Here is a 27862-nt window from a genome sequence, read left to right on the forward strand (position 1 = left end):
ATGTATTGGTTTGGGAACGTGATGCCGGAAGAGGCGTTGCATGAAAGTGTTCCCTTTTCTTTGTGGACTTTTCGTTGTATTTCATTCCTTTTCTTTTGGTCAGGATTCCTGGTGTGCTTTTCCTTTAGAATTGCATACTTCTTCTTTTTCTATTCTCGTTTTATTCGGAGTGATCACCGCTCCACCTTTCTCCGCGGTGTACAATCGTGTTTAATTATTTCTCCATTGCTGGATGGCGTTTTGCACTGTGTGCTGACTGTACTTTACTTTGACTCCTACGAGAAGTTTGAATATATATATCTATTTTTTTCCTTTTGTTTTTCCCGCTTCACGCTGCCTCCTAATGTTTCCATGGATTTGCGTGAAGATGCATACATTTCTGTTTTCCCTTCTCGTAAGGACTGCCTCAGAGGAAGGAGGCTTACTTTGCAATCATCTTGGTCCAACGATAGTTTTCGTTTCATTTACGTCTGGCACCAGCACTAACTACAGTTGAGAAGCTCGCCGACGAAGGCGTTATTTGGAGAGCGAAAGGACGGGCTATAAGGGGAGATGGGAGGCCCAAAAAAAAAAAAAAAAAAAAAAAAAAAAAAAAAAAAAAAAAAAAAAAAAAAAAAAGTTGCCAATTTTTACGTCTCACTTTTGTGCCGCTGCGGTGTGTTCTCGTGGCGTAGGACGCAGCTCTTGTGACGCGCGTGTTGTGTAGGTAGCGTGGCCGAGCGGTCTAAGGCGCTGGTTTCAGGCACCAGTCTCTTGAGAGGCGTGGGTTCCAACCCCACAGCTGCCAAACGTGTAATGTTTCCTGTGTCGAAGACGGCTGCGCTTATTGCCTGCAAAGAAAACAGCACAACAAGGCGTGAGCTTCTGCTTCGTGAATTGCCGTAGAACAGTGCGTGGTGCAACGACAGGATTTGGAGGCGCCTTTTGCTCTCATCATTGCTGGCGTTCGTCTCCACGAAATGCGTCCGGAGCACGCCGTTCTATAACGCGAGAGAGTGGATTTTTTACAGTTGTCGACAGTTAACCGTGAGTGGTTGCTGCGTTCGCTGGAAGAGCGCTGCCGCCGTTATCCGGTGTGGTCTAGTGGCTAGGATACCTGGCTCTCACCCAGGAGGCCCGGGTTCGATTCACGGTACCGGAAATGCGCGTTTTTGTTGCTCCTCTTTTGCGACTTGTCCCGAGTTTGATCGACTGACGCTACGCTGACGCGTGCAGAAAGCCACGTTAAGTATGATTCGTGGCAACACCTGACGGCGAGAGAGATGCGGCATCTATCCACTTGTTATCCAGCCACATACGGGTACCTGTAGTCAAGAGGCTTGGAGGACTGCAAGATATTGCCACGGAGGTGAATGCAGCTAACCACTGTAGTTAGTGTCCTGACAGCGCAGCAACGTTCATTTGCTCGTATACACGTGATGCGGACCGTGTCTGACACTGCTGTGGCGTACACCTTGGCCTAGGCTTTGCTGTGTATCGCCACTTGCATTCCAGCCAGCTGCTTTCGTGGGCGGCTTCGTGGCCGTGGCCGTGATCGTCTAGTGGTTAGGACATTGCGTTGTGGCCGCAATAACCCAGGTTCGAATCCTGGTCACGGCAATTTTGAAAGTTTTGCCTTACTGCCGTTGCAATAGCGATAGTGCACGAGTACTCGAAATGACAGTGCTCTCTTGATTTTGTCACTCGTGTTCCGCAGGCCGCAGTTTGCACTATCACTTCCTCACCAACACGTAATGTCGCCTCCCAGAGCGCAGACGTCCGCTGCTCTCTGTAGTCGAAAAGGGCAGTTGTTTTGAAGTGCGATGGATGAGCAGCCAGCCCCAGCAGAACAGGAAGCTGTGGCGTGCACTGTTTCTACAAATGCTAGGAACACTGGTGCCCATTGCAGCGCACGTAGCATGGCCGAGCGCTCTATGGCGCTGGTTTAAGGCACCAGTCTCTTCGTAGGCGTCGGTTCGAATCCCAGCGCTGCCAGGGGTTTTGCTGTAGTCGTGTTAACCTGCCGCTTTCTCTTCACGTGTAACCTCCTTGAGCTCACATATGTTTGTTACATGGAGCATTCTAGCTCCGCCTGACAGGTACAGCTATGATACTTTAGTGGTTACGGAAAGCCCAGGTTCGAAACCTGGTCACAGCACGAAAACGTCTCTCGATGCTGTCTCCTTAACTACGACAGCTACAGACAAGTGGCGTCGCTACCATACGGCGGGCACGGCATTTTCTTGTTGTGGATGGCCTAAAGAGACGCTTCCAGTGGGAGAGCAGTGGAAATACATGGCACAGCGATTGCCAAGACACTTACATTTCGGAGTGATCTTTGTACTACAAAGGAAACGTTTCGCTACCATACGGCGGGCACGGCATTTTCTTGTTGTGGATGGCCTAAAGAGACGCTTCCAGTGGGAGAGCAGTGGAAATACATGGCACAGCGATTGCCAAGACACTTACATTTCGGAGTGATCTTTGTACTACAAAGGAAACGTTTCGCCGCTCGTGCTCCAGCGGTAACGTGGCCGAGCGGTCTAAGGCGCTGGTTTTAGGCACCAGTCTCTTCGGAGGCGTGGGTTCGAATCCCACAGCTGCCAATTTTTACGTCTCACTTTTGTGCCGCTGCGGTGTGTTCTCGTGGCGTAGGACGCAGCTCTTGTGACGCGCGTGTTGTGTAGGTAGCGTGGCCGAGCGGTCTAAGGCGCTGGTTTCAGGCACCAGTCTCTTGAGAGGCGTGGGTTCCAACCCCACAGCTGCCAAACGTGTAATGTTTCCTGTGTCGAAGACGGCTGCGCTTATTGCCTGCAAAGAAAACAGCACAACAAGGCGTGAGCTTCTGCTTCGTGAATTGCCGTAGAACAGTGCGTGGTGCAACGACAGGATTTGGAGGCGCCTTTTGCTCTCATCATTGCTGGCGTTCGTCTCCACGAAATGCGTCCGGAGCACGCCGTTCTATAACGCGAGAGAGTGGATTTTTTACAGTTGTCGACAGTTAACCGTGCGTGGTTGCTGTGTTCGCTGGAAGAGCGCTGCCGCCGTTATCCGGTGTGGTCTAGTGGCTAGGATACCTGGCTCTCACCCAGGAGGCCCGGGTTCGATTCCCGGTACCGGAAATGCGCGTTTTTGTTGCTCCTCTTATGCGACTTGTCCCGACTTAGCTCGACTGACGCTACGCTGACGCGTGCAGAAAGCCACGTTAAGTATGATTCGTGGCAACACCTGACGGCGAGAGAGATGCGGCATCTATCCACTTGTTATCCAGCCACATACGGGTACCTGTAGTCAAGAGGCTTGGAGGACTGCAAGATATTGCCACGGAGGTGAATGCAGCTAACCACTGTAGTTAGTGTCCTGACAGCGCAGCAACGTTCATTTGCTCGTATACACGTGATGCGGACCGTGTCTGACACTGCTGTGGCGTACACCTTGGCCTAGGCTTTGCTGTGTATCGCCACTTGCATTCCTGCCAGCTGCTTTCGTGGGTGGCTTCGTGGCCGTGGCCGTGATCGTCTAGTGGTTAGGACATTGCGTTGTGGCCGCAATAACCCAGGTTCGAATCCTGGTCACGGCAATTTTGAAAGTTTTGCCTTACTGCCGTTGCAATAGCGATAGTGCACGAGTACTCGAAATGACAGTGCTCTCTTGATTTTGTCACTCGTGTTCCGCAGGCCGCAGTTTGCACTATCACTTCCTCACCAACACGTAATGTCGCCTCCCAGAGCGCAGACGTCCGCTGCTCTCTGTAGTCGAAAAGGGCAGTTGTTTTGAAGTGCGATGGATGAGCAGCCAGCCCCAGCAGAACAGGAAGCTGTGGCGTGCACTGTTTCTACAAATGCTAGGAACACTGGTGCCCATTGCAGCGCACGTAGCATGGCCGAGCGCTCTATGGCGCTGGTTTAAGGCACCAGTCTCTTCGTAGGCGTCGGTTCGAATCCCAGCGCTGCCAGGGGTTTTGCTGTAGTCGTGTTAACCTGCCGCTTTCTCTTCACGTGTAACCTCCTTGAGCTCACATATGTTTGTTACATGGAGCATTCTAGCTCCGCCTGACAGGTACAGCTATGATACTTTAGTGGTTACGGAAAGCCCAGGTTCGAAACCTGGTCACAGCACGAAAACGTCTCTCGATGCTGTCTCCTTAACTACGACAGCTACAGACAAGTGGCGTCGCTACCATACGGCGGGCACGGCATTTTCTTGTTGTGGATGGCCTAAAGAGACGCTTCCAGTGGGAGAGCAGTGGAAATACATGGCACAGCGATTGCCAAGACACTTACATTTCGGAGTGATCTTTGTACTACAAAGGAAACGTTTCGCCGCTCGTGCTCCAGCGGTAACGTGGCCGAGCGGTCTAAGGCGCTGGTTTTAGGCACCAGTCTCTTCGGAGGCGTGGGTTCGAATCCCACCGTTGCCAATTTTTACGTCTCACTTTTGTGCCGCTGCGGTGTGTTCTCGTGGCGTAGGACGCAGCTCTTGTGACGCGCGTGTTGTGTAGGTAGCGTGGCCGAGCGGTCTAAGGCGCTGGTTTCAGGCACCAGTCTCTTGAGAGGCGTGGGTTCCAACCCCACAGCTGCCAAACGTGTAATGTTTCCTGTGTCGAAGACGGCTGCGCTTATTGCCTGCAAAGAAAACAGCACAACAAGGCGTGAGCTTCTGCTTCGTGAATTGCCGTAGAACAGTGCGTGGTGCAACGACAGGATTTGGAGGCGCCTTTTGCTCTCATCATTGCTGGCGTTCGTCTCCACGAAATGCGTCCGGAGCACGCCGTTCTATAACGCGAGAGAGTGGATTTTTTACAGTTGTCGACAGTTAACCGTGCGTGGTTGCTGCGTTCGCTGGAAGAGCGCTGCCGCCGTTATCCGGTGTGGTCTAGTGGCTAGGATACCTGGCTCTCACCCAGGAGGCCCGGGTTCGATTCACGGTACCGGAAATGCGCGTTTTTGTTGCTCCTCTTTTGCGACTTGTCCCGAGTTTGATCGACTGACGCTACGCTGACGCGTGCAGAAAGCCACGTTAAGTATGATTCGTGGCAACACCTGACGGCGAGAGAGATGCGGCATCTATCCACTTGTTATCCAGCCACATACGGGTACCTGTAGTCAAGAGGCTTGGAGGACTGCAAGATATTGCCACGGAGGTGAATGCAGCTAACCACTGTAGTTAGTGTCCTGACAGCGCAGCAACGTTCATTTGCTCGTATACACGTGATGCGGACCGTGTCTGACACTGCTGTGGCGTACACCTTGGCCTAGGCTTTGCTGTGTATCGCCACTTGCATTCCAGCCAGCTGCTTTCGTGGGCGGCTTCGTGGCCGTGGCCGTGATCGTCTAGTGGTTAGGACATTGCGTTGTGGCCGCAATAACCCAGGTTCGAATCCTGGTCACGGCAATTTTGAAAGTTTTGCCTTACTGCCGTTGCAATAGCGATAGTGCACGAGTACTCGAAATGACAGTGCTCTCTTGATTTTGTCACTCGTGTTCCGCAGGCCGCAGTTTGCACTATCACTTCCTCACCAACACGTAATGTCGCCTCCCAGAGCGCAGACGTCCGCTGCTCTCTGTAGTCGAAAAGGGCAGTTGTTTTGAAGTGCGATGGATGAGCAGCCAGCCCCAGCAGAACAGGAAGCTGTGGCGTGCACTGTTTCTACAAATGCTAGGAACACTGGTGCCCATTGCAGCGCACGTAGCATGGCCGAGCGCTCTATGGCGCTGGTTTAAGGCACCAGTCTCTTCGTAGGCGTCGGTTCGAATCCCAGCGCTGCCAGGGGTTTTGCTGTAGTCGTGTTAACCTGCCGCTTTCTCTTCACGTGTAACCTCCTTGAGCTCACATATGTTTGTTACATGGAGCATTCTAGCTCCGCCTGACAGGTACAGCTATGATACTTTAGTGGTTACGGAAAGCCCAGGTTCGAAACCTGGTCACAGCACGAAAACGTCTCTCGATGCTGTCTCCTTAACTACGACAGCTACAGACAAGTGGCGTCGCTACCATACGGCGGGCACGGCATTTTCTTGTTGTGGATGGCCTAAAGAGACGCTTCCAGTGGGAGAGCAGTGGAAATACATGGCACAGCGATTGCCAAGACACTTACATTTCGGAGTGATCTTTGTACTACAAAGGAAACGTTTCGCTACCATACGGCGGGCACGGCATTTTCTTGTTGTGGATGGCCTAAAGAGACGCTTCCAGTGGGAGAGCAGTGGAAATACATGGCACAGCGATTGCCAAGACACTTACATTTCGGAGTGATCTTTGTACTACAAAGGAAACGTTTCGCCGCTCGTGCTCCAGCGGTAACGTGGCCGAGCGGTCTAAGGCGCTGGTTTTAGGCACCAGTCTCTTCGGAGGCGTGGGTTCGAATCCCACAGCTGCCAATTTTTACGTCTCACTTTTGTGCCGCTGCGGTGTGTTCTCGTGGCGTAGGACGCAGCTCTTGTGACGCGCGTGTTGTGTAGGTAGCGTGGCCGAGCGGTCTAAGGCGCTGGTTTCAGGCACCAGTCTCTTGAGAGGCGTGGGTTCCAACCCCACAGCTGCCAAACGTGTAATGTTTCCTGTGTCGAAGACGGCTGCGCTTATTGCCTGCAAAGAAAACAGCACAACAAGGCGTGAGCTTCTGCTTCGTGAATTGCCGTAGAACAGTGCGTGGTGCAACGACAGGATTTGGAGGCGCCTTTTGCTCTCATCATTGCTGGCGTTCGTCTCCACGAAATGCGTCCGGAGCACGCCGTTCTATAACGCGAGAGAGTGGATTTTTTACAGTTGTCGACAGTTAACCGTGCGTGGTTGCTGTGTTCGCTGGAAGAGCGCTGCCGCCGTTATCCGGTGTGGTCTAGTGGCTAGGATACCTGGCTCTCACCCAGGAGGCCCGGGTTCGATTCCCGGTACCGGAAATGCGCGTTTTTGTTGCTCCTCTTATGCGACTTGTCCCGACTTAGCTCGACTGACGCTACGCTGACGCGTGCAGAAAGCCACGTTAAGTATGATTCGTGGCAACACCTGACGGCGAGAGAGATGCGGCATCTATCCACTTGTTATCCAGCCACATACGGGTACCTGTAGTCAAGAGGCTTGGAGGACTGCAAGATATTGCCACGGAGGTGAATGCAGCTAACCACTGTAGTTAGTGTCCTGACAGCGCAGCAACGTTCATTTGCTCGTATACACGTGATGCGGACCGTGTCTGACACTGCTGTGGCGTACACCTTGGCCTAGGCTTTGCTGTGTATCGCCACTTGCATTCCAGCCAGCTGCTTTCGTGGGCGGCTTCGTGGCCGTGGCCGTGATCGTCTAGTGGTTAGGACATTGCGTTGTGGCCGCAATAACCCAGGTTCGAATCCTGGTCACGGCAATTTTGAAAGTTTTGCCTTACTGCCGTTGCAATAGCGATAGTGCACGAGTACTCGAAATGACAGTGCTCTCTTGATTTTGTCACTCGTGTTCCGCAGGCCGCAGTTTGCACTATCACTTCCTCACCAACACGTAATGTCGCCTCCCAGAGCGCAGACGTCCGCTGCTCTCTGTAGTCGAAAAGGGCAGTTGTTTTGAAGTGCGATGGATGAGCAGCCAGCCCCAGCAGAACAGGAAGCTGTGGCGTGCACTGTTTCTACAAATGCTAGGAACACTGGTGCCCATTGCAGCGCACGTAGCATGGCCGAGCGCTCTATGGCGCTGGTTTAAGGCACCAGTCTCTTCGTAGGCGTCGGTTCGAATCCCAGCGCTGCCAGGGGTTTTGCTGTAGTCGTGTTAACCTGCCGCTTTCTCTTCACGTGTAACCTCCTTGAGCTCACATATGTTTGTTACATGGAGCATTCTAGCTCCGCCTGACAGGTACAGCTATGATACTTTAGTGGTTACGGAAAGCCCAGGTTCGAAACCTGGTCACAGCACGAAAACGTCTCTCGATGCTGTCTCCTTAACTACGACAGCTACAGACAAGTGGCGTCGCTACCATACGGCGGGCACGGCATTTTCTTGTTGTGGATGGCCTAAAGAGACGCTTCCAGTGGGAGAGCAGTGGAAATACATGGCACAGCGATTGCCAAGACACTTACATTTCGGAGTGATCTTTGTACTACAAAGGAAACGTTTCGCTACCATACGGCGGGCACGGCATTTTCTTGTTGTGGATGGCCTAAAGAGACGCTTCCAGTGGGAGAGCAGTGGAAATACATGGCACAGCGATTGCCAAGACACTTACATTTCGGAGTGATCTTTGTACTACAAAGGAAACGTTTCGCCGCTCGTGCTCCAGCGGTAACGTGGCCGAGCGGTCTAAGGCGCTGGTTTTAGGCACCAGTCTCTTCGGAGGCGTGGGTTCGAATCCCACAGCTGCCAATTTTTACGTCTCACTTTTGTGCCGCTGCGGTGTGTTCTCGTGGCGTAGGACGCAGCTCTTGTGACGCGCGTGTTGTGTAGGTAGCGTGGCCGAGCGGTCTAAGGCGCTGGTTTCAGGCACCAGTCTCTTGAGAGGCGTGGGTTCCAACCCCACAGCTGCCAAACGTGTAATGTTTCCTGTGTCGAAGACGGCTGCGCTTATTGCCTGCAAAGAAAACAGCACAACAAGGCGTGAGCTTCTGCTTCGTGAATTGCCGTAGAACAGTGCGTGGTGCAACGACAGGATTTGGAGGCGCCTTTTGCTCTCATCATTGCTGGCGTTCGTCTCCACGAAATGCGTCCGGAGCACGCCGTTCTATAACGCGAGAGAGTGGATTTTTTACAGTTGTCGACAGTTAACCGTGCGTGGTTGCTGTGTTCGCTGGAAGAGCGCTGCCGCCGTTATCCGGTGTGGTCTAGTGGCTAGGATACCTGGCTCTCACCCAGGAGGCCCGGGTTCGATTCCCGGTACCGGAAATGCGCGTTTTTGTTGCTCCTCTTATGCGACTTGTCCCGACTTAGCTCGACTGACGCTACGCTGACGCGTGCAGAAAGCCACGTTAAGTATGATTCGTGGCAACACCTGACGGCGAGAGAGATGCGGCATCTATCCACTTGTTATCCAGCCACATACGGGTACCTGTAGTCAAGAGGCTTGGAGGACTGCAAGATATTGCCACGGAGGTGAATGCAGCTAACCACTGTAGTTAGTGTCCTGACAGCGCAGCAACGTTCATTTGCTCGTATACACGTGATGCGGACCGTGTCTGACACTGCTGTGGCGTACACCTTGGCCTAGGCTTTGCTGTGTATCGCCACTTGCATTCCTGCCAGCTGCTTTCGTGGGTGGCTTCGTGGCCGTGGCCGTGATCGTCTAGTGGTTAGGACATTGCGTTGTGGCCGCAATAACCCAGGTTCGAATCCTGGTCACGGCAATTTTGAAAGTTTTGCCTTACTGCCGTTGCAATAGCGATAGTGCACGAGTACTCGAAATGACAGTGCTCTCTTGATTTTGTCACTCGTGTTCCGCAGGCCGCAGTTTGCACTATCACTTCCTCACCAACACGTAATGTCGCCTCCCAGAGCGCAGACGTCCGCTGCTCTCTGTAGTCGAAAAGGGCAGTTGTTTTGAAGTGCGATGGATGAGCAGCCAGCCCCAGCAGAACAGGAAGCTGTGGCGTGCACTGTTTCTACAAATGCTAGGAACACTGGTGCCCATTGCAGCGCACGTAGCATGGCCGAGCGCTCTATGGCGCTGGTTTAAGGCACCAGTCTCTTCGTAGGCGTCGGTTCGAATCCCAGCGCTGCCAGGGGTTTTGCTGTAGTCGTGTTAACCTGCCGCTTTCTCTTCACGTGTAACCTCCTTGAGCTCACATATGTTTGTTACATGGAGCATTCTAGCTCCGCCTGACAGGTACAGCTATGATACTTTAGTGGTTACGGAAAGCCCAGGTTCGAAACCTGGTCACAGCACGAAAACGTCTCTCGATGCTGTCTCCTTAACTACGACAGCTACAGACAAGTGGCGTCGCTACCATACGGCGGGCACGGCATTTTCTTGTTGTGGATGGCCTAAAGAGACGCTTCCAGTGGGAGAGCAGTGGAAATACATGGCACAGCGATTGCCAAGACACTTACATTTCGGAGTGATCTTTGTACTACAAAGGAAACGTTTCGCCGCTCGTGCTCCAGCGGTAACGTGGCCGAGCGGTCTAAGGCGCTGGTTTTAGGCACCAGTCTCTTCGGAGGCGTGGGTTCGAATCCCACCGTTGCCAATTTTTACGTCTCACTTTTGTGCCGCTGCGGTGTGTTCTCGTGGCGTAGGACGCAGCTCTTGTGACGCGCGTGTTGTGTAGGTAGCGTGGCCGAGCGGTCTAAGGCGCTGGTTTCAGGCACCAGTCTCTTGAGAGGCGTGGGTTCCAACCCCACAGCTGCCAAACGTGTAATGTTTCCTGTGTCGAAGACGGCTGCGCTTATTGCCTGCAAAGAAAACAGCACAACAAGGCGTGAGCTTCTGCTTCGTGAATTGCCGTAGAACAGTGCGTGGTGCAACGACAGGATTTGGAGGCGCCTTTTGCTCTCATCATTGCTGGCGTTCGTCTCCACGAAATGCGTCCGGAGCACGCCGTTCTATAACGCGAGAGAGTGGATTTTTTACAGTTGTCGACAGTTAACCGTGCGTGGTTGCTGTGTTCGCTGGAAGAGCGCTGCCGCCGTTATCCGGTGTGGTCTAGTGGCTAGGATACCTGGCTCTCACCCAGGAGGCCCGGGTTCGATTCCCGGTACCGGAAATGCGCGTTTTTGTTGCTCCTCTTATGCGACTTGTCCCGACTTAGCTCGACTGACGCTACGCTGACGCGTGCAGAAAGCCACGTTAAGTATGATTCGTGGCAACACCTGACGGCGAGAGAGATGCGGCATCTATCCACTTGTTATCCAGCCACATACGGGTACCTGTAGTCAAGAGGCTTGGAGGACTGCAAGATATTGCCACGGAGGTGAATGCAGCTAACCACTGTAGTTAGTGTCCTGACAGCGCAGCAACGTTCATTTGCTCGTATACACGTGATGCGGACCGTGTCTGACACTGCTGTGGCGTACACCTTGGCCTAGGCTTTGCTGTGTATCGCCACTTGCATTCCTGCCAGCTGCTTTCGTGGGTGGCTTCGTGGCCGTGGCCGTGATCGTCTAGTGGTTAGGACATTGCGTTGTGGCCGCAATAACCCAGGTTCGAATCCTGGTCACGGCAATTTTGAAAGTTTTGCCTTACTGCCGTTGCAATAGCGATAGTGCACGAGTACTCGAAATGACAGTGCTCTCTTGATTTTGTCACTCGTGTTCCGCAGGCCGCAGTTTGCACTATCACTTCCTCACCAACACGTAATGTCGCCTCCCAGAGCGCAGACGTCCGCTGCTCTCTGTAGTCGAAAAGGGCAGTTGTTTTGAAGTGCGATGGATGAGCAGCCAGCCCCAGCAGAACAGGAAGCTGTGGCGTGCACTGTTTCTACAAATGCTAGGAACACTGGTGCCCATTGCAGCGCACGTAGCATGGCCGAGCGCTCTATGGCGCTGGTTTAAGGCACCAGTCTCTTCGTAGGCGTCGGTTCGAATCCCAGCGCTGCCAGGGGTTTTGCTGTAGTCGTGTTAACCTGCCGCTTTCTCTTCACGTGTAACCTCCTTGAGCTCACATATGTTTGTTACATGGAGCATTCTAGCTCCGCCTGACAGGTACAGCTATGATACTTTAGTGGTTACGGAAAGCCCAGGTTCGAAACCTGGTCACAGCACGAAAACGTCTCTCGATGCTGTCTCCTTAACTACGACAGCTACAGACAAGTGGCGTCGCTACCATACGGCGGGCACGGCATTTTCTTGTTGTGGATGGCCTAAAGAGACGCTTCCAGTGGGAGAGCAGTGGAAATACATGGCACAGCGATTGCCAAGACACTTACATTTCGGAGTGATCTTTGTACTACAAAGGAAACGTTTCGCTACCATACGGCGGGCACGGCATTTTCTTGTTGTGGATGGCCTAAAGAGACGCTTCCAGTGGGAGAGCAGTGGAAATACATGGCACAGCGATTGCCAAGACACTTACATTTCGGAGTGATCTTTGTACTACAAAGGAAACGTTTCGCCGCTCGTGCTCCAGCGGTAACGTGGCCGAGCGGTCTAAGGCGCTGGTTTTAGGCACCAGTCTCTTCGGAGGCGTGGGTTCGAATCCCACAGCTGCCAATTTTTACGTCTCACTTTTGTGCCGCTGCGGTGTGTTCTCGTGGCGTAGGACGCAGCTCTTGTGACGCGCGTGTTGTGTAGGTAGCGTGGCCGAGCGGTCTAAGGCGCTGGTTTCAGGCACCAGTCTCTTGAGAGGCGTGGGTTCCAACCCCACAGCTGCCAAACGTGTAATGTTTCCTGTGTCGAAGACGGCTGCGCTTATTGCCTGCAAAGAAAACAGCACAACAAGGCGTGAGCTTCTGCTTCGTGAATTGCCGTAGAACAGTGCGTGGTGCAACGACAGGATTTGGAGGCGCCTTTTGCTCTCATCATTGCTGGCGTTCGTCTCCACGAAATGCGTCCGGAGCACGCCGTTCTATAACGCGAGAGAGTGGATTTTTTACAGTTGTCGACAGTTAACCGTGCGTGGTTGCTGTGTTCGCTGGAAGAGCGCTGCCGCCGTTATCCGGTGTGGTCTAGTGGCTAGGATACCTGGCTCTCACCCAGGAGGCCCGGGTTCGATTCCCGGTACCGGAAATGCGCGTTTTTGTTGCTCCTCTTATGCGACTTGTCCCGACTTAGCTCGACTGACGCTACGCTGACGCGTGCAGAAAGCCACGTTAAGTATGATTCGTGGCAACACCTGACGGCGAGAGAGATGCGGCATCTATCCACTTGTTATCCAGCCACATACGGGTACCTGTAGTCAAGAGGCTTGGAGGACTGCAAGATATTGCCACGGAGGTGAATGCAGCTAACCACTGTAGTTAGTGTCCTGACAGCGCAGCAACGTTCATTTGCTCGTATACACGTGATGCGGACCGTGTCTGACACTGCTGTGGCGTACACCTTGGCCTAGGCTTTGCTGTGTATCGCCACTTGCATTCCTGCCAGCTGCTTTCGTGGGTGGCTTCGTGGCCGTGGCCGTGATCGTCTAGTGGTTAGGACATTGCGTTGTGGCCGCAATAACCCAGGTTCGAATCCTGGTCACGGCAATTTTGAAAGTTTTGCCTTACTGCCGTTGCAATAGCGATAGTGCACGAGTACTCGAAATGACAGTGCTCTCTTGATTTTGTCACTCGTGTTCCGCAGGCCGCAGTTTGCACTATCACTTCCTCACCAACACGTAATGTCGCCTCCCAGAGCGCAGACGTCCGCTGCTCTCTGTAGTCGAAAAGGGCAGTTGTTTTGAAGTGCGATGGATGAGCAGCCAGCCCCAGCAGAACAGGAAGCTGTGGCGTGCACTGTTTCTACAAATGCTAGGAACACTGGTGCCCATTGCAGCGCACGTAGCATGGCCGAGCGCTCTATGGCGCTGGTTTAAGGCACCAGTCTCTTCGTAGGCGTCGGTTCGAATCCCAGCGCTGCCAGGGGTTTTGCTGTAGTCGTGTTAACCTGCCGCTTTCTCTTCACGTGTAACCTCCTTGAGCTCACATATGTTTGTTACATGGAGCATTCTAGCTCCGCCTGACAGGTACAGCTATGATACTTTAGTGGTTACGGAAAGCCCAGGTTCGAAACCTGGTCACAGCACGAAAACGTCTCTCGATGCTGTCTCCTTAACTACGACAGCTACAGACAAGTGGCGTCGCTACCATACGGCGGGCACGGCATTTTCTTGTTGTGGATGGCCTAAAGAGACGCTTCCAGTGGGAGAGCAGTGGAAATACATGGCACAGCGATTGCCAAGACACTTACATTTCGGAGTGATCTTTGTACTACAAAGGAAACGTTTCGCTACCATACGGCGGGCACGGCATTTTCTTGTTGTGGATGGCCTAAAGAGACGCTTCCAGTGGGAGAGCAGTGGAAATACATGGCACAGCGATTGCCAAGACACTTACATTTCGGAGTGATCTTTGTACTACAAAGGAAACGTTTCGCCGCTCGTGCTCCAGCGGTAACGTGGCCGAGCGGTCTAAGGCGCTGGTTTTAGGCACCAGTCTCTTCGGAGGCGTGGGTTCGAATCCCACAGCTGCCAATTTTTACGTCTCACTTTTGTGCCGCTGCGGTGTGTTCTCGTGGCGTAGGACGCAGCTCTTGTGACGCGCGTGTTGTGTAGGTAGCGTGGCCGAGCGGTCTAAGGCGCTGGTTTCAGGCACCAGTCTCTTGAGAGGCGTGGGTTCCAACCCCACAGCTGCCAAACGTGTAATGTTTCCTGTGTCGAAGACGGCTGCGCTTATTGCCTGCAAAGAAAACAGCACAACAAGGCGTGAGCTTCTGCTTCGTGAATTGCCGTAGAACAGTGCGTGGTGCAACGACAGGATTTGGAGGCGCCTTTTGCTCTCATCATTGCTGGCGTTCGTCTCCACGAAATGCGTCCGGAGCACGCCGTTCTATAACGCGAGAGAGTGGATTTTTTACAGTTGTCGACAGTTAACCGTGCGTGGTTGCTGTGTTCGCTGGAAGAGCGCTGCCGCCGTTATCCGGTGTGGTCTAGTGGCTAGGATACCTGGCTCTCACCCAGGAGGCCCGGGTTCGATTCCCGGTACCGGAAATGCGCGTTTTTGTTGCTCCTCTTATGCGACTTGTCCCGACTTAGCTCGACTGACGCTACGCTGACGCGTGCAGAAAGCCACGTTAAGTATGATTCGTGGCAACACCTGACGGCGAGAGAGATGCGGCATCTATCCACTTGTTATCCAGCCACATACGGGTACCTGTAGTCAAGAGGCTTGGAGGACTGCAAGATATTGCCACGGAGGTGAATGCAGCTAACCACTGTAGTTAGTGTCCTGACAGCGCAGCAACGTTCATTTGCTCGTATACACGTGATGCGGACCGTGTCTGACACTGCTGTGGCGTACACCTTGGCCTAGGCTTTGCTGTGTATCGCCACTTGCATTCCTGCCAGCTGCTTTCGTGGGTGGCTTCGTGGCCGTGGCCGTGATCGTCTAGTGGTTAGGACATTGCGTTGTGGCCGCAATAACCCAGGTTCGAATCCTGGTCACGGCAATTTTGAAAGTTTTGCCTTACTGCCGTTGCAATAGCGATAGTGCACGAGTACTCGAAATGACAGTGCTCTCTTGATTTTGTCACTCGTGTTCCGCAGGCCGCAGTTTGCACTATCACTTCCTCACCAACACGTAATGTCGCCTCCCAGAGCGCAGACGTCCGCTGCTCTCTGTAGTCGAAAAGGGCAGTTGTTTTGAAGTGCGATGGATGAGCAGCCAGCCCCAGCAGAACAGGAAGCTGTGGCGTGCACTGTTTCTACAAATGCTAGGAACACTGGTGCCCATTGCAGCGCACGTAGCATGGCCGAGCGCTCTATGGCGCTGGTTTAAGGCACCAGTCTCTTCGTAGGCGTCGGTTCGAATCCCAGCGCTGCCAGGGGTTTTGCTGTAGTCGTGTTAACCTGCCGCTTTCTCTTCACGTGTAACCTCCTTGAGCTCACATATGTTTGTTACATGGAGCATTCTAGCTCCGCCTGACAGGTACAGCTATGATACTTTAGTGGTTACGGAAAGCCCAGGTTCGAAACCTGGTCACAGCACGAAAACGTCTCTCGATGCTGTCTCCTTAACTACGACAGCTACAGACAAGTGGCGTCGCTACCATACGGCGGGCACGGCATTTTCTTGTTGTGGATGGCCTAAAGAGACGCTTCCAGTGGGAGAGCAGTGGAAATACATGGCACAGCGATTGCCAAGACACTTACATTTCGGAGTGATCTTTGTACTACAAAGGAAACGTTTCGCTACCATACGGCGGGCACGGCATTTTCTTGTTGTGGATGGCCTAAAGAGACGCTTCCAGTGGGAGAGCAGTGGAAATACATGGCACAGCGATTGCCAAGACACTTACATTTCGGAGTGATCTTTGTACTACAAAGGAAACGTTTCGCCGCTCGTGCTCCAGCGGTAACGTGGCCGAGCGGTCTAAGGCGCTGGTTTTAGGCACCAGTCTCTTCGGAGGCGTGGGTTCGAATCCCACAGCTGCCAATTTTTACGTCTCACTTTTGTGCCGCTGCGGTGTGTTCTCGTGGCGTAGGACGCAGCTCTTGTGACGCGCGTGTTGTGTAGGTAGCGTGGCCGAGCGGTCTAAGGCGCTGGTTTCAGGCACCAGTCTCTTGAGAGGCGTGGGTTCCAACCCCACAGCTGCCAAACGTGTAATGTTTCCTGTGTCGAAGACGGCTGCGCTTATTGCCTGCAAAGAAAACAGCACAACAAGGCGTGAGCTTCTGCTTCGTGAATTGCCGTAGAACAGTGCGTGGTGCAACGACAGGATTTGGAGGCGCCTTTTGCTCTCATCATTGCTGGCGTTCGTCTCCACGAAATGCGTCCGGAGCACGCCGTTCTATAACGCGAGAGAGTGGATTTTTTACAGTTGTCGACAGTTAACCGTGCGTGGTTGCTGTGTTCGCTGGAAGAGCGCTGCCGCCGTTATCCGGTGTGGTCTAGTGGCTAGGATACCTGGCTCTCACCCAGGAGGCCCGGGTTCGATTCCCGGTACCGGAAATGCGCGTTTTTGTTGCTCCTCTTATGCGACTTGTCCCGACTTAGCTCGACTGACGCTACGCTGACGCGTGCAGAAAGCCACGTTAAGTATGATTCGTGGCAACACCTGACGGCGAGAGAGATGCGGCATCTATCCACTTGTTATCCAGCCACATACGGGTACCTGTAGTCAAGAGGCTTGGAGGACTGCAAGATATTGCCACGGAGGTGAATGCAGCTAACCACTGTAGTTAGTGTCCTGACAGCGCAGCAACGTTCATTTGCTCGTATACACGTGATGCGGACCGTGTCTGACACTGCTGTGGCGTACACCTTGGCCTAGGCTTTGCTGTGTATCGCCACTTGCATTCCTGCCAGCTGCTTTCGTGGGTGGCTTCGTGGCCGTGGCCGTGATCGTCTAGTGGTTAGGACATTGCGTTGTGGCCGCAATAACCCAGGTTCGAATCCTGGTCACGGCAATTTTGAAAGTTTTGCCTTACTGCCGTTGCAATAGCGATAGTGCACGAGTACTCGAAATGACAGTGCTCTCTTGATTTTGTCACTCGTGTTCCGCAGGCCGCAGTTTGCACTATCACTTCCTCACCAACACGTAATGTCGCCTCCCAGAGCGCAGACGTCCGCTGCTCTCTGTAGTCGAAAAGGGCAGTTGTTTTGAAGTGCGATGGATGAGCAGCCAGCCCCAGCAGAACAGGAAGCTGTGGCGTGCACTGTTTCTACAAATGCTAGGAACACTGGTGCCCATTGCAGCGCACGTAGCATGGCCGAGCGCTCTATGGCGCTGGTTTAAGGCACCAGTCTCTTCGTAGGCGTCGGTTCGAATCCCAGCGCTGCCAGGGGTTTTGCTGTAGTCGTGTTAACCTGCCGCTTTCTCTTCACGTGTAACCTCCTTGAGCTCACATATGTTTGTTACATGGAGCATTCTAGCTCCGCCTGACAGGTACAGCTATGATACTTTAGTGGTTACGGAAAGCCCAGGTTCGAAACCTGGTCACAGCACGAAAACGTCTCTCGATGCTGTCTCCTTAACTACGACAGCTACAGACAAGTGGCGTCGCTACCATACGGCGGGCACGGCATTTTCTTGTTGTGGATGGCCTAAAGAGACGCTTCCAGTGGGAGAGCAGTGGAAATACATGGCACAGCGATTGCCAAGACACTTACATTTCGGAGTGATCTTTGTACTACAAAGGAAACGTTTCGCTACCATACGGCGGGCACGGCATTTTCTTGTTGTGGATGGCCTAAAGAGACGCTTCCAGTGGGAGAGCAGTGGAAATACATGGCACAGCGATTGCCAAGACACTTACATTTCGGAGTGATCTTTGTACTACAAAGGAAACGTTTCGCCGCTCGTGCTCCAGCGGTAACGTGGCCGAGCGGTCTAAGGCGCTGGTTTTAGGCACCAGTCTCTTCGGAGGCGTGGGTTCGAATCCCACAGCTGCCAATTTTTACGTCTCACTTTTGTGCCGCTGCGGTGTGTTCTCGTGGCGTAGGACGCAGCTCTTGTGACGCGCGTGTTGTGTAGGTAGCGTGGCCGAGCGGTCTAAGGCGCTGGTTTCAGGCACCAGTCTCTTGAGAGGCGTGGGTTCCAACCCCACAGCTGCCAAACGTGTAATGTTTCCTGTGTCGAAGACGGCTGCGCTTATTGCCTGCAAAGAAAACAGCACAACAAGGCGTGAGCTTCTGCTTCGTGAATTGCCGTAGAACAGTGCGTGGTGCAACGACAGGATTTGGAGGCGCCTTTTGCTCTCATCATTGCTGGCGTTCGTCTCCACGAAATGCGTCCGGAGCACGCCGTTCTATAACGCGAGAGAGTGGATTTTTTACAGTTGTCGACAGTTAACCGTGCGTGGTTGCTGTGTTCGCTGGAAGAGCGCTGCCGCCGTTATCCGGTGTGGTCTAGTGGCTAGGATACCTGGCTCTCACCCAGGAGGCCCGGGTTCGATTCCCGGTACCGGAAATGCGCGTTTTTGTTGCTCCTCTTATGCGACTTGTCCCGACTTAGCTCGACTGACGCTACGCTGACGCGTGCAGAAAGCCACGTTAAGTATGATTCGTGGCAACACCTGACGGCGAGAGAGATGCGGCATCTATCCACTTGTTATCCAGCCACATACGGGTACCTGTAGTCAAGAGGCTTGGAGGACTGCAAGATATTGCCACGGAGGTGAATGCAGCTAACCACTGTAGTTAGTGTCCTGACAGCGCAGCAACGTTCATTTGCTCGTATACACGTGATGCGGACCGTGTCTGACACTGCTGTGGCGTACACCTTGGCCTAGGCTTTGCTGTGTATCGCCACTTGCATTCCTGCCAGCTGCTTTCGTGGGTGGCTTCGTGGCCGTGGCCGTGATCGTCTAGTGGTTAGGACATTGCGTTGTGGCCGCAATAACCCAGGTTCGAATCCTGGTCACGGCAATTTTGAAAGTTTTGCCTTACTGCCGTTGCAATAGCGATAGTGCACGAGTACTCGAAATGACAGTGCTCTCTTGATTTTGTCACTCGTGTTCCGCAGGCCGCAGTTTGCACTATCACTTCCTCACCAACACGTAATGTCGCCTCCCAGAGCGCAGACGTCCGCTGCTCTCTGTAGTCGAAAAGGGCAGTTGTTTTGAAGTGCGATGGATGAGCAGCCAGCCCCAGCAGAACAGGAAGCTGTGGCGTGCACTGTTTCTACAAATGCTAGGAACACTGGTGCCCATTGCAGCGCACGTAGCATGGCCGAGCGCTCTATGGCGCTGGTTTAAGGCACCAGTCTCTTCGTAGGCGTCGGTTCGAATCCCAGCGCTGCCAGGGGTTTTGCTGTAGTCGTGTTAACCTGCCGCTTTCTCTTCACGTGTAACCTCCTTGAGCTCACATATGTTTGTTACATGGAGCATTCTAGCTCCGCCTGACAGGTACAGCTATGATACTTTAGTGGTTACGGAAAGCCCAGGTTCGAAACCTGGTCACAGCACGAAAACGTCTCTCGATGCTGTCTCCTTAACTACGACAGCTACAGACAAGTGGCGTCGCTACCATACGGCGGGCACGGCATTTTCTTGTTGTGGATGGCCTAAAGAGACGCTTCCAGTGGGAGAGCAGTGGAAATACATGGCACAGCGATTGCCAAGACACTTACATTTCGGAGTGATCTTTGTACTACAAAGGAAACGTTTCGCTACCATACGGCGGGCACGGCATTTTCTTGTTGTGGATGGCCTAAAGAGACGCTTCCAGTGGGAGAGCAGTGGAAATACATGGCACAGCGATTGCCAAGACACTTACATTTCGGAGTGATCTTTGTACTACAAAGGAAACGTTTCGCCGCTCGTGCTCCAGCGGTAACGTGGCCGAGCGGTCTAAGGCGCTGGTTTTAGGCACCAGTCTCTTCGGAGGCGTGGGTTCGAATCCCACAGCTGCCAATTTTTACGTCTCACTTTTGTGCCGCTGCGGTGTGTTCTCGTGGCGTAGGACGCAGCTCTTGTGACGCGCGTGTTGTGTAGGTAGCGTGGCCGAGCGGTCTAAGGCGCTGGTTTCAGGCACCAGTCTCTTGAGAGGCGTGGGTTCCAACCCCACAGCTGCCAAACGTGTAATGTTTCCTGTGTCGAAGACGGCTGCGCTTATTGCCTGCAAAGAAAACAGCACAACAAGGCGTGAGCTTCTGCTTCGTGAATTGCCGTAGAACAGTGCGTGGTGCAACGACAGGATTTGGAGGCGCCTTTTGCTCTCATCATTGCTGGCGTTCGTCTCCACGAAATGCGTCCGGAGCACGCCGTTCTATAACGCGAGAGAGTGGATTTTTTACAGTTGTCGACAGTTAACCGTGCGTGGTTGCTGTGTTCGCTGGAAGAGCGCTGCCGCCGTTATCCGGTGTGGTCTAGTGGCTAGGATACCTGGCTCTCACCCAGGAGGCCCGGGTTCGATTCCCGGTACCGGAAATGCGCGTTTTTGTTGCTCCTCTTATGCGACTTGTCCCGACTTAGCTCGACTGACGCTACGCTGACGCGTGCAGAAAGCCACGTTAAGTATGATTCGTGGCAACACCTGACGGCGAGAGAGATGCGGCATCTATCCACTTGTTATCCAGCCACATACGGGTACCTGTAGTCAAGAGGCTTGGAGGACTGCAAGATATTGCCACGGAGGTGAATGCAGCTAACCACTGTAGTTAGTGTCCTGACAGCGCAGCAACGTTCATTTGCTCGTATACACGTGATGCGGACCGTGTCTGACACTGCTGTGGCGTACACCTTGGCCTAGGCTTTGCTGTGTATCGCCACTTGCATTCCTGCCAGCTGCTTTCGTGGGTGGCTTCGTGGCCGTGGCCGTGATCGTCTAGTGGTTAGGACATTGCGTTGTGGCCGCAATAACCCAGGTTCGAATCCTGGTCACGGCAATTTTGAAAGTTTTGCCTTACTGCCGTTGCAATAGCGATAGTGCACGAGTACTCGAAATGACAGTGCTCTCTTGATTTTGTCACTCGTGTTCCGCAGGCCGCAGTTTGCACTATCACTTCCTCACCAACACGTAATGTCGCCTCCCAGAGCGCAGACGTCCGCTGCTCTCTGTAGTCGAAAAGGGCAGTTGTTTTGAAGTGCGATGGATGAGCAGCCAGCCCCAGCAGAACAGGAAGCTGTGGCGTGCACTGTTTCTACAAATGCTAGGAACACTGGTGCCCATTGCAGCGCACGTAGCATGGCCGAGCGCTCTATGGCGCTGGTTTAAGGCACCAGTCTCTTCGTAGGCGTCGGTTCGAATCCCAGCGCTGCCAGGGGTTTTGCTGTAGTCGTGTTAACCTGCCGCTTTCTCTTCACGTGTAACCTCCTTGAGCTCACATATGTTTGTTACATGGAGCATTCTAGCTCCGCCTGACAGGTACAGCTATGATACTTTAGTGGTTACGGAAAGCCCAGGTTCGAAACCTGGTCACAGCACGAAAACGTCTCTCGATGCTGTCTCCTTAACTACGACAGCTACAGACAAGTGGCGTCGCTACCATACGGCGGGCACGGCATTTTCTTGTTGTGGATGGCCTAAAGAGACGCTTCCAGTGGGAGAGCAGTGGAAATACATGGCACAGCGATTGCCAAGACACTTACATTTCGGAGTGATCTTTGTACTACAAAGGAAACGTTTCGCTACCATACGGCGGGCACGGCATTTTCTTGTTGTGGATGGCCTAAAGAGACGCTTCCAGTGGGAGAGCAGTGGAAATACATGGCACAGCGATTGCCAAGACACTTACATTTCGGAGTGATCTTTGTACTACAAAGGAAACGTTTCGCCGCTCGTGCTCCAGCGGTAACGTGGCCGAGCGGTCTAAGGCGCTGGTTTTAGGCACCAGTCTCTTCGGAGGCGTGGGTTCGAATCCCACAGCTGCCAATTTTTACGTCTCACTTTTGTGCCGCTGCGGTGTGTTCTCGTGGCGTAGGACGCAGCTCTTGTGACGCGCGTGTTGTGTAGGTAGCGTGGCCGAGCGGTCTAAGGCGCTGGTTTCAGGCACCAGTCTCTTGAGAGGCGTGGGTTCCAACCCCACAGCTGCCAAACGTGTAATGTTTCCTGTGTCGAAGACGGCTGCGCTTATTGCCTGCAAAGAAAACAGCACAACAAGGCGTGAGCTTCTGCTTCGTGAATTGCCGTAGAACAGTGCGTGGTGCAACGACAGGATTTGGAGGCGCCTTTTGCTCTCATCATTGCTGGCGTTCGTCTCCACGAAATGCGTCCGGAGCACGCCGTTCTATAACGCGAGAGAGTGGATTTTTTACAGTTGTCGACAGTTAACCGTGCGTGGTTGCTGTGTTCGCTGGAAGAGCGCTGCCGCCGTTATCCGGTGTGGTCTAGTGGCTAGGATACCTGGCTCTCACCCAGGAGGCCCGGGTTCGATTCCCGGTACCGGAAATGCGCGTTTTTGTTGCTCCTCTTATGCGACTTGTCCCGACTTAGCTCGACTGACGCTACGCTGACGCGTGCAGAAAGCCACGTTAAGTATGATTCGTGGCAACACCTGACGGCGAGAGAGATGCGGCATCTATCCACTTGTTATCCAGCCACATACGGGTACCTGTAGTCAAGAGGCTTGGAGGACTGCAAGATATTGCCACGGAGGTGAATGCAGCTAACCACTGTAGTTAGTGTCCTGACAGCGCAGCAACGTTCATTTGCTCGTATACACGTGATGCGGACCGTGTCTGACACTGCTGTGGCGTACACCTTGGCCTAGGCTTTGCTGTGTATCGCCACTTGCATTCCTGCCAGCTGCTTTCGTGGGTGGCTTCGTGGCCGTGGCCGTGATCGTCTAGTGGTTAGGACATTGCGTTGTGGCCGCAATAACCCAGGTTCGAATCCTGGTCACGGCAATTTTGAAAGTTTTGCCTTACTGCCGTTGCAATAGCGATAGTGCACGAGTACTCGAAATGACAGTGCTCTCTTGATTTTGTCACTCGTGTTCCGCAGGCCGCAGTTTGCACTATCACTTCCTCACCAACACGTAATGTCGCCTCCCAGAGCGCAGACGTCCGCTGCTCTCTGTAGTCGAAAAGGGCAGTTGTTTTGAAGTGCGATGGATGAGCAGCCAGCCCCAGCAGAACAGGAAGCTGTGGCGTGCACTGTTTCTACAAATGCTAGGAACACTGGTGCCCATTGCAGCGCACGTAGCATGGCCGAGCGCTCTATGGCGCTGGTTTAAGGCACCAGTCTCTTCGTAGGCGTCGGTTCGAATCCCAGCGCTGCCAGGGGTTTTGCTGTAGTCGTGTTAACCTGCCGCTTTCTCTTCACGTGTAACCTCCTTGAGCTCACATATGTTTGTTACATGGAGCATTCTAGCTCCGCCTGACAGGTACAGCTATGATACTTTAGTGGTTACGGAAAGCCCAGGTTCGAAACCTGGTCACAGCACGAAAACGTCTCTCGATGCTGTCTCCTTAACTACGACAGCTACAGACAAGTGGCGTCGCTACCATACGGCGGGCACGGCATTTTCTTGTTGTGGATGGCCTAAAGAGACGCTTCCAGTGGGAGAGCAGTGGAAATACATGGCACAGCGATTGCCAAGACACTTACATTTCGGAGTGATCTTTGTACTACAAAGGAAACGTTTCGCTACCATACGGCGGGCACGGCATTTTCTTGTTGTGGATGGCCTAAAGAGACGCTTCCAGTGGGAGAGCAGTGGAAATACATGGCACAGCGATTGCCAAGACACTTACATTTCGGAGTGATCTTTGTACTACAAAGGAAACGTTTCGCCGCTCGTGCTCCAGCGGTAACGTGGCCGAGCGGTCTAAGGCGCTGGTTTTAGGCACCAGTCTCTTCGGAGGCGTGGGTTCGAATCCCACAGCTGCCAATTTTTACGTCTCACTTTTGTGCCGCTGCGGTGTGTTCTCGTGGCGTAGGACGCAGCTCTTGTGACGCGCGTGTTGTGTAGGTAGCGTGGCCGAGCGGTCTAAGGCGCTGGTTTCAGGCACCAGTCTCTTGAGAGGCGTGGGTTCCAACCCCACAGCTGCCAAACGTGTAATGTTTCCTGTGTCGAAGACGGCTGCGCTTATTGCCTGCAAAGAAAACAGCACAACAAGGCGTGAGCTTCTGCTTCGTGAATTGCCGTAGAACAGTGCGTGGTGCAACGACAGGATTTGGAGGCGCCTTTTGCTCTCATCATTGCTGGCGTTCGTCTCCACGAAATGCGTCCGGAGCACGCCGTTCTATAACGCGAGAGAGTGGATTTTTTACAGTTGTCGACAGTTAACCGTGCGTGGTTGCTGTGTTCGCTGGAAGAGCGCTGCCGCCGTTATCCGGTGTGGTCTAGTGGCTAGGATACCTGGCTCTCACCCAGGAGGCCCGGGTTCGATTCCCGGTACCGGAAATGCGCGTTTTTGTTGCTCCTCTTATGCGACTTGTCCCGACTTAGCTCGACTGACGCTACGCTGACGCGTGCAGAAAGCCACGTTAAGTATGATTCGTGGCAACACCTGACGGCGAGAGAGATGCGGCATCTATCCACTTGTTATCCAGCCACATACGGGTACCTGTAGTCAAGAGGCTTGGAGGACTGCAAGATATTGCCACGGAGGTGAATGCAGCTAACCACTGTAGTTAGTGTCCTGACAGCGCAGCAACGTTCATTTGCTCGTATACACGTGATGCGGACCGTGTCTGACACTGCTGTGGCGTACACCTTGGCCTAGGCTTTGCTGTGTATCGCCACTTGCATTCCTGCCAGCTGCTTTCGTGGGTGGCTTCGTGGCCGTGGCCGTGATCGTCTAGTGGTTAGGACATTGCGTTGTGGCCGCAATAACCCAGGTTCGAATCCTGGTCACGGCAATTTTGAAAGTTTTGCCTTACTGCCGTTGCAATAGCGATAGTGCACGAGTACTCGAAATGACAGTGCTCTCTTGATTTTGTCACTCGTGTTCCGCAGGCCGCAGTTTGCACTATCACTTCCTCACCAACACGTAATGTCGCCTCCCAGAGCGCAGACGTCCGCTGCTCTCTGTAGTCGAAAAGGGCAGTTGTTTTGAAGTGCGATGGATGAGCAGCCAGCCCCAGCAGAACAGGAAGCTGTGGCGTGCACTGTTTCTACAAATGCTAGGAACACTGGTGCCCATTGCAGCGCACGTAGCATGGCCGAGCGCTCTATGGCGCTGGTTTAAGGCACCAGTCTCTTCGTAGGCGTCGGTTCGAATCCCAGCGCTGCCAGGGGTTTTGCTGTAGTCGTGTTAACCTGCCGCTTTCTCTTCACGTGTAACCTCCTTGAGCTCACATATGTTTGTTACATGGAGCATTCTAGCTCCGCCTGACAGGTACAGCTATGATACTTTAGTGGTTACGGAAAGCCCAGGTTCGAAACCTGGTCACAGCACGAAAACGTCTCTCGATGCTGTCTCCTTAACTACGACAGCTACAGACAAGTGGCGTCGCTACCATACGGCGGGCACGGCATTTTCTTGTTGTGGATGGCCTAAAGAGACGCTTCCAGTGGGAGAGCAGTGGAAATACATGGCACAGCGATTGCCAAGACACTTACATTTCGGAGTGATCTTTGTACTACAAAGGAAACGTTTCGCCGCTCGTGCTCCAGCGGTAACGTGGCCGAGCGGTCTAAGGCGCTGGTTTTAGGCACCAGTCTCTTCGGAGGCGTGGGTTCGAATCCCACCGTTGCCAATTTTTACGTCTCACTTTTGTGCCGCTGCGGTGTGTTCTCGTGGCGTAGGACGCAGCTCTTGTGACGCGCGTGTTGTGTAGGTAGCGTGGCCGAGCGGTCTAAGGCGCTGGTTTCAGGCACCAGTCTCTTGAGAGGCGTGGGTTCCAACCCCACAGCTGCCAAACGTGTAATGTTTCCTGTGTCGAAGACGGCTGCGCTTATTGCCTGCAAAGAAAACAGCACAACAAGGCGTGAGCTTCTGCTTCGTGAATTGCCGTAGAACAGTGCGTGGTGCAACGACAGGATTTGGAGGCGCCTTTTGCTCTCATCATTGCTGGCGTTCGTCTCCACGAAATGCGTCCGGAGCACGCCGTTCTATAACGCGAGAGAGTGGATTTTTTACAGTTGTCGACAGTTAACCGTGCGTGGTTGCTGTGTTCGCTGGAAGAGCGCTGCCGCCGTTATCCGGTGTGGTCTAGTGGCTAGGATACCTGGCTCTCACCCAGGAGGCCCGGGTTCGATTCCCGGTACCGGAAATGCGCGTTTTTGTTGCTCCTCTTATGCGACTTGTCCCGACTTAGCTCGACTGACGCTACGCTGACGCGTGCAGAAAGCCACGTTAAGTATGATTCGTGGCAACACCTGACGGCGAGAGAGATGCGGCATCTATCCACTTGTTATCCAGCCACATACGGGTACCTGTAGTCAAGAGGCTTGGAGGACTGCAAGATATTGCCACGGAGGTGAATGCAGCTAACCACTGTAGTTAGTGTCCTGACAGCGCAGCAACGTTCATTTGCTCGTATACACGTGATGCGGACCGTGTCTGACACTGCTGTGGCGTACACCTTGGCCTAGGCTTTGCTGTGTATCGCCACTTGCATTCCTGCCAGCTGCTTTCGTGGGTGGCTTCGTGGCCGTGGCCGTGATCGTCTAGTGGTTAGGACATTGCGTTGTGGCCGCAATAACCCAGGTTCGAATCCTGGTCACGGCAATTTTGAAAGTTTTGCCTTACTGCCGTTGCAATAGCGATAGTGCACGAGTACTCGAAATGACAGTGCTCTCTTGATTTTGTCACTCGTGTTCCGCAGGCCGCAGTTTGCACTATCACTTCCTCACCAACACGTAATGTCGCCTCCCAGAGCGCAGACGTCCGCTGCTCTCTGTAGTCGAAAAGGGCAGTTGTTTTGAAGTGCGATGGATGAGCAGCCAGCCCCAGCAGAACAGGAAGCTGTGGCGTGCACTGTTTCTACAAATGCTAGGAACACTGGTGCCCATTGCAGCGCACGTAGCATGGCCGAGCGCTCTATGGCGCTGGTTTAAGGCACCAGTCTCTTCGTAGGCGTCGGTTCGAATCCCAGCGCTGCCAGGGGTTTTGCTGTAGTCGTGTTAACCTGCCGCTTTCTCTTCACGTGTAACCTCCTTGAGCTCACATATGTTTGTTACATGGAGCATTCTAGCTCCGCCTGACAGGTACAGCTATGATACTTTAGTGGTTACGGAAAGCCCAGGTTCGAAACCTGGTCACAGCACGAAAACGTCTCTCGATGCTGTCTCCTTAACTACGACAGCTACAGACAAGTGGCGTCGCTACCATACGGCGGGCACGGCATTTTCTTGTTGTGGATGGCCTAAAGAGACGCTTCCAGTGGGAGAGCAGTGGAAATACATGGCACAGCGATTGCCAAGACACTTACATTTCGGAGTGATCTTTGTACTACAAAGGAAACGTTTCGCTACCATACGGCGGGCACGGCATTTTCTTGTTGTGGATGGCCTAAAGAGACGCTTCCAGTGGGAGAGCAGTGGAAATACATGGCACAGCGATTGCCAAGACACTTACATTTCGGAGTGATCTTTGTACTACAAAGGAAACGTTTCGCCGCTCGTGCTCCAGCGGTAACGTGGCCGAGCGGTCTAAGGCGCTGGTTTTAGGCACCAGTCTCTTCGGAGGCGTGGGTTCGAATCCCACAGCTGCCAATTTTTACGTCTCACTTTTGTGCCGCTGCGGTGTGTTCTCGTGGCGTAGGACGCAGCTCTTGTGACGCGCGTGTTGTGTAGGTAGCGTGGCCGAGCGGTCTAAGGCGCTGGTTTCAGGCACCAGTCTCTTGAGAGGCGTGGGTTCCAACCCCACAGCTGCCAAACGTGTAATGTTTCCTGTGTCGAAGACGGCTGCGCTTATTGCCTGCAAAGAAAACAGCACAACAAGGCGTGA

General features: G+C 53.4%; 57 non-coding genes across 57 annotated transcripts; all 57 read left to right on the forward strand.

The window, feature by feature from the left end:
* The first annotated feature begins 705 nt into the window (after window positions 1–705).
* Window positions 706–787, forward strand: Trnal-cag (transfer RNA leucine (anticodon CAG)). The gene has a single exon. It is a non-coding gene; the product is annotated as a tRNA-Leu (tRNA).
* A 282-nt stretch (window positions 788–1069) lies between these two features.
* On the forward strand, window positions 1070–1141 carry Trnae-cuc (transfer RNA glutamic acid (anticodon CUC)). Its single transcript has one exon. It is a non-coding gene; the product is annotated as a tRNA-Glu (tRNA).
* Window positions 1142–1527: 386 nt separating this feature from the next.
* Trnah-gug (transfer RNA histidin (anticodon GUG)) lies at window positions 1528–1599 on the forward strand. Its single transcript has one exon. It is a non-coding gene; the product is annotated as a tRNA-His (tRNA).
* A 904-nt stretch (window positions 1600–2503) lies between these two features.
* Window positions 2504–2585, forward strand: Trnal-uag (transfer RNA leucine (anticodon UAG)). Its single transcript has one exon. It is a non-coding gene; the product is annotated as a tRNA-Leu (tRNA).
* An 80-nt stretch (window positions 2586–2665) lies between these two features.
* Trnal-cag (transfer RNA leucine (anticodon CAG)) lies at window positions 2666–2747 on the forward strand. Its single transcript has one exon. It is a non-coding gene; the product is annotated as a tRNA-Leu (tRNA).
* Window positions 2748–3029: 282 nt separating this feature from the next.
* Trnae-cuc (transfer RNA glutamic acid (anticodon CUC)) lies at window positions 3030–3101 on the forward strand. The gene has a single exon. It is a non-coding gene; the product is annotated as a tRNA-Glu (tRNA).
* Window positions 3102–3487: 386 nt separating this feature from the next.
* Trnah-gug (transfer RNA histidin (anticodon GUG)) lies at window positions 3488–3559 on the forward strand. The gene has a single exon. It is a non-coding gene; the product is annotated as a tRNA-His (tRNA).
* A 758-nt stretch (window positions 3560–4317) lies between these two features.
* On the forward strand, window positions 4318–4399 carry Trnal-uag (transfer RNA leucine (anticodon UAG)). Its single transcript has one exon. It is a non-coding gene; the product is annotated as a tRNA-Leu (tRNA).
* An 80-nt stretch (window positions 4400–4479) lies between these two features.
* Window positions 4480–4561, forward strand: Trnal-cag (transfer RNA leucine (anticodon CAG)). Its single transcript has one exon. It is a non-coding gene; the product is annotated as a tRNA-Leu (tRNA).
* A 282-nt stretch (window positions 4562–4843) lies between these two features.
* Window positions 4844–4915, forward strand: Trnae-cuc (transfer RNA glutamic acid (anticodon CUC)). Its single transcript has one exon. It is a non-coding gene; the product is annotated as a tRNA-Glu (tRNA).
* Window positions 4916–5301: 386 nt separating this feature from the next.
* On the forward strand, window positions 5302–5373 carry Trnah-gug (transfer RNA histidin (anticodon GUG)). The gene has a single exon. It is a non-coding gene; the product is annotated as a tRNA-His (tRNA).
* A 904-nt stretch (window positions 5374–6277) lies between these two features.
* On the forward strand, window positions 6278–6359 carry Trnal-uag (transfer RNA leucine (anticodon UAG)). Its single transcript has one exon. It is a non-coding gene; the product is annotated as a tRNA-Leu (tRNA).
* An 80-nt stretch (window positions 6360–6439) lies between these two features.
* Window positions 6440–6521, forward strand: Trnal-cag (transfer RNA leucine (anticodon CAG)). Its single transcript has one exon. It is a non-coding gene; the product is annotated as a tRNA-Leu (tRNA).
* Window positions 6522–6803: 282 nt separating this feature from the next.
* Trnae-cuc (transfer RNA glutamic acid (anticodon CUC)) lies at window positions 6804–6875 on the forward strand. The gene has a single exon. It is a non-coding gene; the product is annotated as a tRNA-Glu (tRNA).
* Window positions 6876–7261: 386 nt separating this feature from the next.
* On the forward strand, window positions 7262–7333 carry Trnah-gug (transfer RNA histidin (anticodon GUG)). Its single transcript has one exon. It is a non-coding gene; the product is annotated as a tRNA-His (tRNA).
* A 904-nt stretch (window positions 7334–8237) lies between these two features.
* Window positions 8238–8319, forward strand: Trnal-uag (transfer RNA leucine (anticodon UAG)). Its single transcript has one exon. It is a non-coding gene; the product is annotated as a tRNA-Leu (tRNA).
* Window positions 8320–8399: 80 nt separating this feature from the next.
* Window positions 8400–8481, forward strand: Trnal-cag (transfer RNA leucine (anticodon CAG)). The gene has a single exon. It is a non-coding gene; the product is annotated as a tRNA-Leu (tRNA).
* Window positions 8482–8763: 282 nt separating this feature from the next.
* Trnae-cuc (transfer RNA glutamic acid (anticodon CUC)) lies at window positions 8764–8835 on the forward strand. The gene has a single exon. It is a non-coding gene; the product is annotated as a tRNA-Glu (tRNA).
* Window positions 8836–9221: 386 nt separating this feature from the next.
* Trnah-gug (transfer RNA histidin (anticodon GUG)) lies at window positions 9222–9293 on the forward strand. Its single transcript has one exon. It is a non-coding gene; the product is annotated as a tRNA-His (tRNA).
* Window positions 9294–10051: 758 nt separating this feature from the next.
* Trnal-uag (transfer RNA leucine (anticodon UAG)) lies at window positions 10052–10133 on the forward strand. The gene has a single exon. It is a non-coding gene; the product is annotated as a tRNA-Leu (tRNA).
* Window positions 10134–10213: 80 nt separating this feature from the next.
* Window positions 10214–10295, forward strand: Trnal-cag (transfer RNA leucine (anticodon CAG)). Its single transcript has one exon. It is a non-coding gene; the product is annotated as a tRNA-Leu (tRNA).
* A 282-nt stretch (window positions 10296–10577) lies between these two features.
* On the forward strand, window positions 10578–10649 carry Trnae-cuc (transfer RNA glutamic acid (anticodon CUC)). Its single transcript has one exon. It is a non-coding gene; the product is annotated as a tRNA-Glu (tRNA).
* Window positions 10650–11035: 386 nt separating this feature from the next.
* Trnah-gug (transfer RNA histidin (anticodon GUG)) lies at window positions 11036–11107 on the forward strand. Its single transcript has one exon. It is a non-coding gene; the product is annotated as a tRNA-His (tRNA).
* Window positions 11108–12011: 904 nt separating this feature from the next.
* Trnal-uag (transfer RNA leucine (anticodon UAG)) lies at window positions 12012–12093 on the forward strand. The gene has a single exon. It is a non-coding gene; the product is annotated as a tRNA-Leu (tRNA).
* An 80-nt stretch (window positions 12094–12173) lies between these two features.
* Trnal-cag (transfer RNA leucine (anticodon CAG)) lies at window positions 12174–12255 on the forward strand. The gene has a single exon. It is a non-coding gene; the product is annotated as a tRNA-Leu (tRNA).
* Window positions 12256–12537: 282 nt separating this feature from the next.
* Window positions 12538–12609, forward strand: Trnae-cuc (transfer RNA glutamic acid (anticodon CUC)). The gene has a single exon. It is a non-coding gene; the product is annotated as a tRNA-Glu (tRNA).
* A 386-nt stretch (window positions 12610–12995) lies between these two features.
* Window positions 12996–13067, forward strand: Trnah-gug (transfer RNA histidin (anticodon GUG)). Its single transcript has one exon. It is a non-coding gene; the product is annotated as a tRNA-His (tRNA).
* Window positions 13068–13971: 904 nt separating this feature from the next.
* Window positions 13972–14053, forward strand: Trnal-uag (transfer RNA leucine (anticodon UAG)). The gene has a single exon. It is a non-coding gene; the product is annotated as a tRNA-Leu (tRNA).
* Window positions 14054–14133: 80 nt separating this feature from the next.
* Trnal-cag (transfer RNA leucine (anticodon CAG)) lies at window positions 14134–14215 on the forward strand. The gene has a single exon. It is a non-coding gene; the product is annotated as a tRNA-Leu (tRNA).
* Window positions 14216–14497: 282 nt separating this feature from the next.
* Trnae-cuc (transfer RNA glutamic acid (anticodon CUC)) lies at window positions 14498–14569 on the forward strand. Its single transcript has one exon. It is a non-coding gene; the product is annotated as a tRNA-Glu (tRNA).
* Window positions 14570–14955: 386 nt separating this feature from the next.
* On the forward strand, window positions 14956–15027 carry Trnah-gug (transfer RNA histidin (anticodon GUG)). The gene has a single exon. It is a non-coding gene; the product is annotated as a tRNA-His (tRNA).
* Window positions 15028–15931: 904 nt separating this feature from the next.
* Trnal-uag (transfer RNA leucine (anticodon UAG)) lies at window positions 15932–16013 on the forward strand. The gene has a single exon. It is a non-coding gene; the product is annotated as a tRNA-Leu (tRNA).
* Window positions 16014–16093: 80 nt separating this feature from the next.
* Window positions 16094–16175, forward strand: Trnal-cag (transfer RNA leucine (anticodon CAG)). Its single transcript has one exon. It is a non-coding gene; the product is annotated as a tRNA-Leu (tRNA).
* A 282-nt stretch (window positions 16176–16457) lies between these two features.
* Window positions 16458–16529, forward strand: Trnae-cuc (transfer RNA glutamic acid (anticodon CUC)). Its single transcript has one exon. It is a non-coding gene; the product is annotated as a tRNA-Glu (tRNA).
* Window positions 16530–16915: 386 nt separating this feature from the next.
* Window positions 16916–16987, forward strand: Trnah-gug (transfer RNA histidin (anticodon GUG)). The gene has a single exon. It is a non-coding gene; the product is annotated as a tRNA-His (tRNA).
* Window positions 16988–17891: 904 nt separating this feature from the next.
* Trnal-uag (transfer RNA leucine (anticodon UAG)) lies at window positions 17892–17973 on the forward strand. Its single transcript has one exon. It is a non-coding gene; the product is annotated as a tRNA-Leu (tRNA).
* Window positions 17974–18053: 80 nt separating this feature from the next.
* On the forward strand, window positions 18054–18135 carry Trnal-cag (transfer RNA leucine (anticodon CAG)). Its single transcript has one exon. It is a non-coding gene; the product is annotated as a tRNA-Leu (tRNA).
* A 282-nt stretch (window positions 18136–18417) lies between these two features.
* Trnae-cuc (transfer RNA glutamic acid (anticodon CUC)) lies at window positions 18418–18489 on the forward strand. Its single transcript has one exon. It is a non-coding gene; the product is annotated as a tRNA-Glu (tRNA).
* Window positions 18490–18875: 386 nt separating this feature from the next.
* On the forward strand, window positions 18876–18947 carry Trnah-gug (transfer RNA histidin (anticodon GUG)). The gene has a single exon. It is a non-coding gene; the product is annotated as a tRNA-His (tRNA).
* A 904-nt stretch (window positions 18948–19851) lies between these two features.
* Window positions 19852–19933, forward strand: Trnal-uag (transfer RNA leucine (anticodon UAG)). Its single transcript has one exon. It is a non-coding gene; the product is annotated as a tRNA-Leu (tRNA).
* Window positions 19934–20013: 80 nt separating this feature from the next.
* Window positions 20014–20095, forward strand: Trnal-cag (transfer RNA leucine (anticodon CAG)). Its single transcript has one exon. It is a non-coding gene; the product is annotated as a tRNA-Leu (tRNA).
* A 282-nt stretch (window positions 20096–20377) lies between these two features.
* Window positions 20378–20449, forward strand: Trnae-cuc (transfer RNA glutamic acid (anticodon CUC)). Its single transcript has one exon. It is a non-coding gene; the product is annotated as a tRNA-Glu (tRNA).
* Window positions 20450–20835: 386 nt separating this feature from the next.
* Trnah-gug (transfer RNA histidin (anticodon GUG)) lies at window positions 20836–20907 on the forward strand. The gene has a single exon. It is a non-coding gene; the product is annotated as a tRNA-His (tRNA).
* Window positions 20908–21811: 904 nt separating this feature from the next.
* On the forward strand, window positions 21812–21893 carry Trnal-uag (transfer RNA leucine (anticodon UAG)). The gene has a single exon. It is a non-coding gene; the product is annotated as a tRNA-Leu (tRNA).
* An 80-nt stretch (window positions 21894–21973) lies between these two features.
* Window positions 21974–22055, forward strand: Trnal-cag (transfer RNA leucine (anticodon CAG)). Its single transcript has one exon. It is a non-coding gene; the product is annotated as a tRNA-Leu (tRNA).
* A 282-nt stretch (window positions 22056–22337) lies between these two features.
* Trnae-cuc (transfer RNA glutamic acid (anticodon CUC)) lies at window positions 22338–22409 on the forward strand. Its single transcript has one exon. It is a non-coding gene; the product is annotated as a tRNA-Glu (tRNA).
* A 386-nt stretch (window positions 22410–22795) lies between these two features.
* On the forward strand, window positions 22796–22867 carry Trnah-gug (transfer RNA histidin (anticodon GUG)). Its single transcript has one exon. It is a non-coding gene; the product is annotated as a tRNA-His (tRNA).
* A 904-nt stretch (window positions 22868–23771) lies between these two features.
* Trnal-uag (transfer RNA leucine (anticodon UAG)) lies at window positions 23772–23853 on the forward strand. The gene has a single exon. It is a non-coding gene; the product is annotated as a tRNA-Leu (tRNA).
* Window positions 23854–23933: 80 nt separating this feature from the next.
* Trnal-cag (transfer RNA leucine (anticodon CAG)) lies at window positions 23934–24015 on the forward strand. Its single transcript has one exon. It is a non-coding gene; the product is annotated as a tRNA-Leu (tRNA).
* Window positions 24016–24297: 282 nt separating this feature from the next.
* On the forward strand, window positions 24298–24369 carry Trnae-cuc (transfer RNA glutamic acid (anticodon CUC)). Its single transcript has one exon. It is a non-coding gene; the product is annotated as a tRNA-Glu (tRNA).
* Window positions 24370–24755: 386 nt separating this feature from the next.
* Trnah-gug (transfer RNA histidin (anticodon GUG)) lies at window positions 24756–24827 on the forward strand. Its single transcript has one exon. It is a non-coding gene; the product is annotated as a tRNA-His (tRNA).
* Window positions 24828–25585: 758 nt separating this feature from the next.
* Trnal-uag (transfer RNA leucine (anticodon UAG)) lies at window positions 25586–25667 on the forward strand. The gene has a single exon. It is a non-coding gene; the product is annotated as a tRNA-Leu (tRNA).
* An 80-nt stretch (window positions 25668–25747) lies between these two features.
* On the forward strand, window positions 25748–25829 carry Trnal-cag (transfer RNA leucine (anticodon CAG)). Its single transcript has one exon. It is a non-coding gene; the product is annotated as a tRNA-Leu (tRNA).
* Window positions 25830–26111: 282 nt separating this feature from the next.
* Trnae-cuc (transfer RNA glutamic acid (anticodon CUC)) lies at window positions 26112–26183 on the forward strand. Its single transcript has one exon. It is a non-coding gene; the product is annotated as a tRNA-Glu (tRNA).
* Window positions 26184–26569: 386 nt separating this feature from the next.
* Trnah-gug (transfer RNA histidin (anticodon GUG)) lies at window positions 26570–26641 on the forward strand. The gene has a single exon. It is a non-coding gene; the product is annotated as a tRNA-His (tRNA).
* Window positions 26642–27545: 904 nt separating this feature from the next.
* Window positions 27546–27627, forward strand: Trnal-uag (transfer RNA leucine (anticodon UAG)). The gene has a single exon. It is a non-coding gene; the product is annotated as a tRNA-Leu (tRNA).
* An 80-nt stretch (window positions 27628–27707) lies between these two features.
* Trnal-cag (transfer RNA leucine (anticodon CAG)) lies at window positions 27708–27789 on the forward strand. Its single transcript has one exon. It is a non-coding gene; the product is annotated as a tRNA-Leu (tRNA).
* Window positions 27790–27862: the final 73 nt, after the last annotated feature.

The sequence above is a fragment of the Schistocerca nitens genome, chromosome 1 (assembly GCF_023898315.1).
Source record: "Schistocerca nitens isolate TAMUIC-IGC-003100 chromosome 1, iqSchNite1.1, whole genome shotgun sequence".
NCBI lineage: Eukaryota > Metazoa > Arthropoda > Insecta > Orthoptera > Acrididae > Schistocerca > Schistocerca nitens.